We start from the raw sequence: 12,267 nt of genomic DNA, 5'->3' as shown, positions 1-12,267 counted from the left end.
AAAAGATTTGTGCAGTGTATGGAGACAGCACTGTGACTGATCCAACTTGTCAAAAGTGGCTTGTGAAGATTCGTGCTAGAGATTTCTTGCTGGACAATGCAAGAACTGGTAAACCGGTTGATGCTGATAGTGATCCAATGGAGACATTAAATGAGAATAATCAATGTTATACTACAGGAGACAGCCAATATACTCCAAATATCCAAATCAAGCCTTGAAAAGCATTTGCACCAGCTTGGTTATGTTAATCGCTTTGATGTTTAGGTTCCACATAAGTCAAATTAAAAAACCTTCTTGACCATATTTCTGCATGCAATTCTCCATTGAAATATAGCAAAAATGTTCCATTTTCAAAAGAAATTGTGATAGTCAATGAAAAGTGAATATTATACAATAATATGGAATGGAAGAGATTGTGGGACAAGCAAAATGAACCACCACTAACCACATTAAAGGCCAGTCTTTATCCAAAGAAGGTGATTTTGGAATTGGAAGGGAGTATTCTATTATGAACTCCTTCTAGAAAACTGAGTGATTAATTCTATCAAGTACTCTCCCAGCTAGACCAGCTGAAAGCAGCACTCAATGAAAATTGCTAAGATTTAGTCAACAGAAAATGCATAATCTTCCATCAGGGTAATACAAAACTCCAGGTTTCTTTGGTGACTAGGCAAAAACTGTAACAGCTTGGCTGGGAAGTTCTGATTCATTACCTTATTCACCAGATATTGAGCCTTCAGATTTACATTTATTTCAGTCTTTACAAAATTCTGCACCATGGAATATTACTCAGCCATTAAAAAGAATTCATTTGAATCAGTTCTAATGAGATGGATGAAACTGGAGCCCATTATACAGAGTGAAGTAAGCCAGAAAGATAAAGACCATTACAGTATACTAACACATATATATGGAATTTAGAAAGATGCTAATGATAACCCTATATGCAAAACAGAAAGAGACACAGATGTACAGAACAGACTTTTGGACTCTGTGGGAGAAGGCGAGAGTGGGATGTTTCAAGAGAACAGCATCGAAACATGTATATTATCTAGGGTGAAACAGATCACCAGCCCAGGTTGGATGCATGAGACAAGTGCTCAGGGCTGGTACACTGGGAAGACCCAGAGGGATCAGGGAGAGAGGGAGGTGGGAGGGGGGATTGGGATGGGGAATACATGTAAATCCATGGCTAATTCATGTCAATGTATGACAAAAACCACTACAATATAAAAGAAGTAAAATTTTAAAAAAAATTTTTTTAAATAAATAAATAAATCTCATTTTCAAAACGAAAAAACAAAATTCTGTTAGTGGAAAAAATTTCAATGCCCTAGAAGACTGTAAAAGGCACCTGGAACAGTTCTTTGCTCAAAAAGATAAAAAGTTTTGGCAAGATGGAATTGTGAAGTTGCCTGAAAAAAATGTCAGAAGACAGTGGAACAAAATGGTGAATACATTGTTCTATAAAGTTCCATAAAGTGAAATTGAAAAATGTCTTTTATTTTTACCTTAAAGCTGAAGGAACTTTTTGGTCAACCCATTAGATATCAAGCATAGTAGAAAGCTATGGCAATTAGAACTATGAGATATTATTGTTTAATATAAACAGAATAGAGTCCAGAAACAGACCCACATTCAAATGGGAATTTATTATACCATGTACTCATTAAGAATAAAGACCTTATACTGGCATAAAAACAGACCTGTAGGTCAATGGAACAAAATAAAGAGCCCAGAAATAAACCCACCCACCTATACTCAGTTAAGCTGACAAAGGAGGCAAGAATATACAAAGACAGTGTTTTCAACAAGTGGTGGTGGGAAAATTGGACAGCTACATGTAAATCAATGAAATTAGAATACTTCTTAACACCAAACACCACAAAAATAATCTCAAAATGGTTTAAGACCTAAATATAGGACATGATACCATTAAACCCCTAGAAGATAACATAGGCAAAGCATTTTCATATATAAATCATAGCAATATTTTCTTAGTTCAGTCTCCCAAGGCAAAAGAAATAAAAGCAAAGATAAACAAAGGGGACATAATCAAATGTTAAGCTTTTGCACAACAAAGGACACCATCACCAAAATGAAAAGACAACCTATTAAATGGGAGAAAATGTTTGAAAATGATACAACTGACAAGAGGATAAATTCAAAATATAAAAAGGGTTCATACAATATCAAAAAATACAAACAACCCAATCAAAAAATGAGCAGAAGATCTCAATAAGCATTTCTCCAAAGAAGACATGAAGGCAAGAAGGCACATGAGATGATGCCCAACACTCTAATTTTTAGAGAAATGCAAATCAAAACTACATTAAGGTATCACTTCATGCCAGTCAGAATTGCCATCATTAAAAAGCCCAGAAACAATAAATGCTGGAGAAGGTGTGGAGAAAGGGGAACCCTCTTGCACTGTTGATGGGAAAGTAAATTGATACAACCACTATGGAGAACAGTATAGAAGGTCCTTGAAAAACTAAAAGTAGAGCTACCTTGTGATCCAGCAATCCCATTCTAGACATATATTCAGAAAAGATGAAAAATCTAATCAAAAAGATACATGCACCTCAATGTTCATAGCAGCACTATTTATAATAGCCAAGACATGGAAGCAACCTATGTGTTCATCAACAGATATATATGGGCTTCCCGGGTGGCTCAGCAGTAAAGAATCCACCTGTGATATACAAGACACAGGAGATGCCACAAGTTCAATCCCTGGGTCAGGAAGATCTCTGGGAGGAGGGCATGGCAACCACTCCAATATTCTTGCCTTGGAAAATCCCATGGACAGAGGAGCCTGGCAGGCTACTGTCCACAGGGTTGGAAAGAGTCAGACAAGACTGAAGCAACTGAGCACATATACTTATATACATACAAATATTACTCAGCATGTGTATATAAGAAACTATTAGAAGAAAATATAGGCAAATATGTGCAACCTTGGAGTCAAGAAAACCATATGAAATAATATACAAAAGAGCAAAAGTCATAAAAGAAAGTATAGTACATTTGACTAAAAATGACTAAAAATTTAAAAAATTAAATGACCAAAGCATATTAAAAGTGAGGAGGCAAGCAGTGTAAATAACAACAAAGGGTTAGAATTAATAAATCACTTAAAGAAAGAAAAAGCACAAACTAATTGAAAAATGGACCAAGGATATAAATTGGTAACTCACAGAAGAAATAATAAAAATGGTCAAGCTTCATATAAACTGTTTCTCAACCTCATTTTAACAGAGGAAATTAAAATTCAGTGAGTACACTCACAGCTGGAGAGAATGTTAAGCACAAGGACAGCCATTAAGAGGTGATTTTTGCAGAACATATCATCCTAAAATCCTACTGTCAATATCCCCCCCAGAGAGCTACATGCCCAAGGAAGAAAGTATAAGGATCTTCACTGGAATGTTATATCCAATAGTGAAAAATGCAAAACAACCTAAATATTCATAACAAGAGGAATATCTAAATAAATAATTGTGCACCCTTTCAGTGGAACATCATGCTGCAACTTTCTAAAAATGAGGTGGACCTGTAAGTACTGACATGAAAAATTGTCTAAGTCATATTATTAAGTGAAATAATGGAGCCATCACTTATGTTAAAATATATACACACATAGACAGAGGCAACCCCATGGAGAAAAATCTAGAAGCATTGTTAATGGGGACTGTTGCAAGGGAGAGGAAAAGACAGGGGGCATTGGAGAAGGGACTATTCAGAGGTGCATTCCTTTGATCTATTAAGTTCTAATTTTTAACAAGGAGAGTCTACTACTGAGGAAATTTTAAATGATTTTTAATGTACAATCCATTTTCAATATGCATCACAAATGTGGAAGTGATGAAGTTATAATAAACTGTAAACAGAGTTGCTTTAAACCGGTGAAATGAATGGAACAACAGTCATTAAAATCTAGGCTACTTCTTTCTTTATTTACGCTTTCTTCCTTTCATCCACAGTACTAGAGCATCCAAAGAAACCTCATGTCACACCATATTCTTCACCCTCTGGTCTTAAAAAATGAAAAGTCATCTTGGGTGGGACTTTATTTTTTGTGGCTGTTTTCGGGATGAGGTTTGAATTACCCACCCAGGATGCTGTGACGAAAACGCTCTTTCATTCTAATATGATTCCTCTGGAAGCAAGAGTCATCCTCTCAATGCAATTATAACATGTGAATATTAATTTAACAGAACAGTCCTTCTCAAGTCTTACTTTAAAATCCATTGGGAGAAAATTTTTGTAATTTAAGAATGACTTGTTTTTTTAGAATTCTGACTCTCACATTTACTGTTTTTGATAGGGTGTTAAAAAGCGGGTTGAATTTGGCTTTTAATATGAAATGTAAAACCATGACGGCCAAACATACAAACATTTATTTCTTGATAACCACAAGGGGCCTATGATTAAGACAGAACCTGATAATTTAAGGAAAATTAACTTGTCTAAAGTGAGAACAGAGAATAATTCATGAATGTACTCATTTTTCTTTCTCCTTCCCCATTAGTCTACATTGGTCTTTAGTTCTGACATGTAAACCAGTGGGAAAACATTAACTATGGTCAATGGACTGAATGGATTTATTTAAGAAGAAATATTTAAAGAACTAAAAGCATCAAATTATCTCCACAACACATATATTGGTCACAGAGACAAAATATAAAATACATCATAAATCTTACTTCTTCCAAAAACCTCATCTCAAGCCCCATAGACACTGAAAGAAATAGCACATATCCAAATTTCAAAGTGTCTTAGCCACATTTTTACCTCTCTTTTCCCATCATTTATTTCAATATTTTCCTACCTTTCTAACTAACATCTATATTCTACAGGGAAGACTGTGAGCACAGCAGAGCTTTGGGCCTTTTCAATCAGTAGATGGATTGGAAATCATGTATGCCTATTTTCAAAATGACTAAATATGAGAAGATTATGCGCTGGTGTTGCTTTTAACTTAATAGAAGATCCCTGAGGAAGGACGTATCTGAATTTGCTTTGCTGTCTCCAAAGTGCCTATTTATGATACAACACTGTAGGTCCTAAAAAATATGTGACAAGTAAATGAATAATGAAAGCAAAATTAAAATTAAAATTACTAAATATTCAATGGAATTTTAAGAAAAGGAAACTTCTTTACAGTAATAGAAAAGTAATAAGTAAAAAGTTATTTTTAAAAAATTAAAATGGAAGCACTGAGTTTATTATTAATTATTACATTTAAAGGAAAATAATGGAGCCTCTCCTGAAAGCCATTTCTATTTATAATAATCAATAGCCAAGGATTGGAAGAATCAATATTGTCAAAATGGCTATACTACCCAAAGTAATCTATAGATTCAATGCAATCCCTATCAAACTACCAACAGTATTTTTCACAGAACTAGAACAAATAATTTCACAATTTGTATGGAAATACAAAAAACCTCGAATAGCCAAAGTAATCCTGAGAAAGAAGAATGGAACTGGAGGAATCAATCTGCCTGACTTCAGACTCTACTACAAAGCCACAGTCATCAAGACAGTATGGTACTGGCACAAAGACAGAAATATAGATCAATGGAACAGAATAGAAAGCCCAGAGATAAGTCCACGAACCTATGGTCACCTTATCTTCGACAAAGGAGGCAAGGATATACAATGGAAAAAAGATAACCTCTTTAACAAGTGGTGCTGGGAAAACTGGTCAACCACCTGTAAAAGAATGAAACTAGAACACTTTCTAACACCATACACAAAAATAAACTCAAAATGGATTAAAGATCTAAATGTAAGACCAGAAACTATCAAACTCCTAGAGGAGAACATAGGCAAAACACTCTCCGACATAAATCACAGCAGGATCCTCTATGACCCACATCCCAGAATTTCAGAAATAAAAGCAAAAATAAACAAATGGGACCTAATGAAACTTAAAAGCTTTTGCACAACAAAGGAAACTATAAGCAAGGTGAAAAGACAGCCCTCAGATTGGGAGAAAATAATAGCAAATGAAGCAACAGACAAAGGATTAATCTCAAAAATATACAAGCAACTCCTCCAGCTCAACTCCAGAAAAATAAATGACCCAATCAAAAAATGGGCCAAAGAACTCAACAGACATTTCTCCAAGGAAGACATACAGATGGCTAACAAACACATGAAAAGATGCTCAACATCACTCATTATCAGAGAAATGCAAATCAAAACCACAATGAGGTACCATTATACGCCAGTCAGGATGGCTACTATCCAAAAGTCTACAAGCAATAAATGCTGGAGAGGGTGTGGAGAAAAGGGAACCCTCTTACACTGTTGGTGGGGATGCAAATTAGTACAGCCACTATGGAAAACAGTGTGGAGATTTCTTAAAAAGCTGGAAATAGAACTGCCATATGACCCAGCAATCCCACTTCTGGGCATACACACCAAGGAAACCAGATCTGAAAGAGACACATGCACCCCAATGTTCATCACAGCACTGTTTATCATAGCCAGGACATGGAAGCAACCCAGATGCCCATCAGCAGACGAATGGATGAGGAAGCTGTGGTACATATACACCATGGAATATTACTCAGCCATTAAAAAGAATTCATTTGAATCCGTTCTAATGAGATGGATGAAACTGGAGCCCATTATACAGAGCGAAGTAAGCCAGAAAGATAAAGACCATTACAGTATACTAACACATATATATGGACTTTAGAAAGATGGTAACGATAACCCTATGTGCAAAACAGAAAAAGAGACTCAGATGTATGGAACAGACTTGTGGACTCTGGGAGAAGGCGAGGGTGGGATGTTTCAGGAGAACAGCATTGAAACATGTATATTATCTAGGGTGAAATGGATAACCAGCTCAGGTTGGGTACATGAGACAAGTGCTCGGGCCTGGTGCACTGGGAAGACCCAGAGGGATCGGATGGAGAGGGAGGTGGGAGGGGGGACTGGGATGGGGAGTACATGTAAATCCATGGCTAATTCATATCAATGTATAACAAAAACTACTACTGTAATGATGTAAACTAATTAGCCTCCAACTAATAAAAATTAAAAAAAAAAATAAAAAAAAATAAAAAAAATTATAACCTAACATTAAAAAAAAAAAAAATCAATAGCCAAATATGATATAGGTGGAAATTGAATGTTAGGCATTTTCCCTGCCTTCATACAACAGTTTCTCAGTTCAGTTCAGTCTCTCAGTCGTGTCCAACTCTTTGCGACCCCATGAATTGCAGCACGCCAGGCTTCCCTGTCCATCACCAACTCCCGGAGTCCACCCAAATCCATGTCCATGGAGTCAGTGATGCCATCCAACCATCTCATCCTCTGTCATCCCCTTCTCCTCCTGCACCCAATCCTTCCCAGCATTAGGGTCTTTTCCAATTAGTCAGCTCTTCGCATGAGGTGGCCAAAGTATTGTTGGAGTTTCAGCTTCAACATCAGTCCTTCCAAGGAACACCCAGGACTGATATCCCTTAGGATGGACTGGTTGGATCTTCTTTCAGTCCAAGGGACTCTCAAGAGTTTTCTCCAACACTACAGTTCAAAAGCATCAATTCTTCAGAGCTCAGCTTTCTTCACCATCCAACTCTCACATCCATACACAACTACTGGAAAAACCATAGCCTTGACAGTTTCTCAGAGAAATTTTAATCCCAACAGCCTCCAAATGGGAAGTTGATTTATTCAAAAAGATCTCAACAAGGACAAGCAAAGGGTTTACGGTCTTTTAATTTCTTTTATATAAGTTAAAACACAGGAATTGAGGAACTTGAAGACTGCTGTGCAGAGTAGGGCATCCGGAGGTTCTCCTGTGACAGTGCCAATCTTCCTGGTCTTCAACCTCCACAAAGGTACCCCGCTCTACTGAGGTCATTTAAGATGCTTCCTGTTGCTATTTCTAAAGGTGTTTTATGGCCTCTTGCCTTCACTCCCTTCCCTGGGGGCTGTAATCTTTAATTAGAAAAGGTAGGAAAATATTGGAATAATTGTAGAGAAAAGTAAAAATACCACCCAGACTGAACTTAGCAATGTGCTGTTTCTTCCAATCTCTATGTTTCAGAAACTTAGAATAGTACCTACTTCTGTACACATATAATTGATGACAACCCCAGCATATTTCTCTGAGTTTATAAAGATGAGGTGAATGGAAGGTCAGTTTTTCAGGAGTAGCCTTGGTCAACAGGCCCAAGCCCCAAGCCTGCCCAAGATATATTTCTACAGTTACTACATTTATAACTATACTGGTTTCTATTTAAAATTATATAATGCTACATGACAAGTAAAAAAAAAAAACCTACTGTCTTGGAGAATTTATCTGTTCTCTCTTCCAAATTCAGTAAAATACTCACTAAGAGCTATTTCAATCTTTCTTTTTTAAAAAATGTGTTCTTAAGACATTTTTATGCCAATCTTATTACTTATTAAAGAATTTCACCTGATTTACTTAGGGAACATTTGGAATGATTAGACATATTTACATTCACATAGAGATTTTTATTTCAAAAACCTATTTATTGTTGAAATACTACAGGCACTGCAAGGAAGTTTACCAGTTTGGTACTAGAAGAACTAGTTTGTAGTTAATTTTAACAAAATGTCTTTTTCTCACTAGGCCCCAAAAAAAACTTTTTGGCAAAATATATATTGTGTTCCTCTGAGTATTTGGCCATGATAACAGCTTAATTTTATATGATCCCTATATATGTCAAAGTGTGTAGAAATGTCTTACCATTTCTATAGTTAGCAAAAAATAAAACATAAATATCCTGGACGTGGTAAAAGCTAAACACTGCTTTTGAAAGAAAAAAAAAAAAAAACCCATAATATGTTATAATTAACCAAACTTACCAACTGAGAGAAAAATTCAGCTGATTGCTATGGTAACTTTCAAGTGTTGACATATATCCAGAGTCCATCATTCTGAAATGGTGGAGGGATAGTTGGCCACATTTTTGTTCACAAAATGAAAATACTGTGGAGCAGAAAAGAACTCCTTAAGGTAGGACAGTTCAAGTGAGAGCATTAGCCATGTGACACAGTTTACAGGCAATAAGCCGACTTTTCACTGACAGATGGATATACTTCATTTACTTCATTTACTTCACAGGAATACTAAGGTCATGCATGTGCATGCTAAGTCACTTCAGTCATGTCTGACTCATTGCAACCCTATGGACTGTAGCTCTCTGGGCTTCCCTGTCCATGAGATTCTCCAGGCAAGAATACTGGAGTGGGTTGCTATGCCCTCCTCCAGGGGCTCTTCCTGACCCAGGGATTTAACCAGCATTGCATTGGCAGGCAGATTCTTTACCTCTGAGTCACCAGCCCATACTAAGTTCAATACCTAACAAACAGAAAACACTGGAAAAGTTAATATATTTTAGTAAATTTCTTTTCTGTAGTTTCTAGGGGTAAGCTTGGTGAGAATCCATCATATTCCAAAATACTCAATTTTTAAACCACTTGAAGCATAAGAAGCTGAATTATATCCTGTATTTACTGAATATCCACTCCATGTAGTCTAGCCATATGTCAAGGTTGTAAGGGAAAACAAAGGGGATACATCTCTGCCTTCAAGAACTTCCAATTAAATAGGAATATAAAACAACAAGGTGAAAATGAGCAAGCAAGAAAGTACAAAATCAAATACAAAATGGAAAATAATTACTTGCCAAAATGTATAGACCAGATGAAAAGTGCCCTTAAGGACCAAAGGTAAGGAATCAGAAAGTCCTATTTATTACAAGGAAAGTGTGAGGTATAAGTTTTTTGTGGGTTTTTTTTTTTTTTTTTGTAGGTTTCTTTTTTTTAACTGAAATATAGTTGATTTATAATGTTGTGCCGATCTCTGCAGTGCAGCAGTGACTCAGTTATACACATATATACCATAAAAAAGAATGAAATAATGCCATTTGCAGCAGCATGGGTACAACTAGAGATTATCCTACTAAGTGAAGTAACTCAGAAAGAGAAAGACAAATACCATATGAAAATTAACTTTTGGTTTGGATTTTTTCATAAACTTTGAAAGATGAACAACATTTAAACAGATACTGTATGTATGACTGAGCCCCATTACTGTTCAACTGAAACTATCACAACACTGTTAATCAGCTATACCCCAATATAATATAAAAGTTTAAAATAAACAAAGAGATACAAACACCAAAGGATTTAAGTAAGGTGTTCCCCAAGACTGGTGATTGCTAGCAAATTGGTACTTTACCTCACAAGCAAATCTCTTGTTCTGCCAAGGTCCCACTGGAAGCTAAGTTAGAACTAGTCATATTTAGGATTCAACAAATATCACTGTTGGAATATGACAGAATGTTCTGGTTATATTTATTAGATGATAGAACTCAACTGGAAGAAAATAAATGGCCTACACTATTCTGTTTCATGAAGATTTGAATACCAACTGAGTTTAGATCAGCTAAAGAAAAGAGCTTTCTCAACCAGAGGCAATTTCATCTCTCAAAGGTTATTTTTTTAATGTCTGAAGACATTTTTGGTTGTCACAGCTTAGAGTGTGAAGTAGTACTGGTATATTGTGGATACACAAACATTCTACAACACACATGACAAACCTCCACAACAAAGATCTATCCAACATATATATCCCTATGGCCGATTCATGTTAATATTTGGCAGAAACCAACAAAATTCTGTAAAGCAATTATCCTTCAATTAAAAAATAAATAAAACTTAAAAAAAAAGAAAGAAAGGATTTATCCAACACAAAATGTCCATTGCTTTGAGGTTGAGATACACTGAGCTAGACCACAAGGGCAATCAATGGGAAGATGTCCTATCACAGTTTATGCAACAAAACAGGCTGGATGAAGGTAAAGAAAAAAAAATGATGTTACAGTTATGAAGGATACGATCATGTGGAAATTCAAACTTAAGATACAGTCTTCTTGTGTCATTAAAGTTATAATGCTGGTGTCAAAGATTTTGGAGGGGCATTAAAAAAATATTTTGTGATGGAAGAATGTATAGTGGGGAAAAGACGGCCTCTTTGAAAAATGATGTTGGAAAACCTGTATTACTACGTGCAAAAGAATAAAACTGGATCACTTTCTTATACCATACCCCAAAATTAACTCAAAATGGATTAAAGACGTAATATAAGACCTGAAATCATAAACCTTCTAGAAGAAAGAGGCAGCGCTATTTCCTGACGAGGCTGTATTTGCCCCATTGTATATTTTTGCCTCCATTGTCAAAAATAAGGTACCCATAGGTGCATGGGTTTATTTCTTTCTGTCTTGTTCCATTGGTCTATATTTCTATTTTGGTGCCAGTACCATACTGCCTTGATGACTGTAGCTTTGTAGTGTAATCTGAAGTCAGGAAAGTGGATTCCTCCAGTTCCATTCTTCTTTCTTAAGGTTACTTTGGCTACTTGGGGTCTTTTGCATTTCCATATGAATTGTGAAATTTTTTGTTCTAGTTCTGTGAAAAATGTCATTGGTCATTTGATAGGGATCACATTGAATCCATAGATCACATTTGGTAGTATAATCATTTTCAAAATATTGATTCTTCCTACCCAGGAACGTGGAATATCTCTCCATCTGTTTATGTCATCTTTGATTTCTTTCATAAGTGTCTCAAATTTTCTGTGTACAGTTCTTTTGCCTCCTTAGGTAAGTTTGTTCCTAAGTATTTAATTCTTTTTGTTCCAATGGTGAATGGGATTGATTCCTTAATTTCTCTTTCTGATTTTTCATTGTTAGTATATAGAAATGCAAGTGATTTCTGTGTATTGATTTTGAATTCTGTAACTTTGCTAAATTCACTGATTAGCTCTAATAATTTTCTGATACTGCCTTTAGGGTTTTCTATGTAGAGTATCATGTCATCTGCAAACAGTGAGAGCTTTACTTTTTCTTTTCCAATCTGGATTCCTTTTATTTCTTTTTCTTCTCTGATTGCTGTAGCTAGGACTTCCAGAACTCTGTTCAATAATAGTGGTGAAAATGGACACCCTTGGCTTGTTCCTGATCTTAGGGGGAATGCTTTCAATTTTTCATCATTGAGAATAATGCTTGCTGTAGATTTGTCATATAGTGCCTTTACTATGTTGAGGTAGGTTCCTACTATGCCCATTTTTTGAAGAGTTTTAATCATAAATGGGTGCTGAATTTTGTCAAAGGCTTTTTCTGCATCTATTGAGATTATCAAATGGTTTCAATTTATTAATATGGTGTATCACATTGATTGATTTGCATATATAGAAGTATTCTT

General features: G+C 35.6%; 1 protein-coding gene across 7 annotated transcripts in view; it reads right to left on the bottom strand.

The window, feature by feature from the left end:
• Window positions 1-12,267, bottom strand: part of FILIP1 (filamin A interacting protein 1) — a 216,326-nt gene that overhangs the window by 177,937 nt on the left and 26,122 nt on the right. For 4 of the 7 annotated variants that reach the window (XM_070480788.1, XM_020901224.2, XM_020901234.2 and 1 more), the window contains one exon: window positions 8,863-8,986. The exons of the other annotated variants lie outside the window; for them this stretch is intronic. The gene's annotated coding sequence lies outside the window, so the exon portion shown is untranslated. The remainder of the gene's footprint in view (window positions 1-8,862; window positions 8,987-12,267) is intronic. 7 annotated transcript variants of the gene reach the window in all.

This window comes from Odocoileus virginianus, chromosome 19, assembly GCF_023699985.2.
Source record: "Odocoileus virginianus isolate 20LAN1187 ecotype Illinois chromosome 19, Ovbor_1.2, whole genome shotgun sequence".
Classification (NCBI taxonomy): Eukaryota; Metazoa; Chordata; class Mammalia; order Artiodactyla; family Cervidae; genus Odocoileus; species Odocoileus virginianus.
This window is presented reverse-complemented; position numbering and strand designations above follow the sequence as displayed.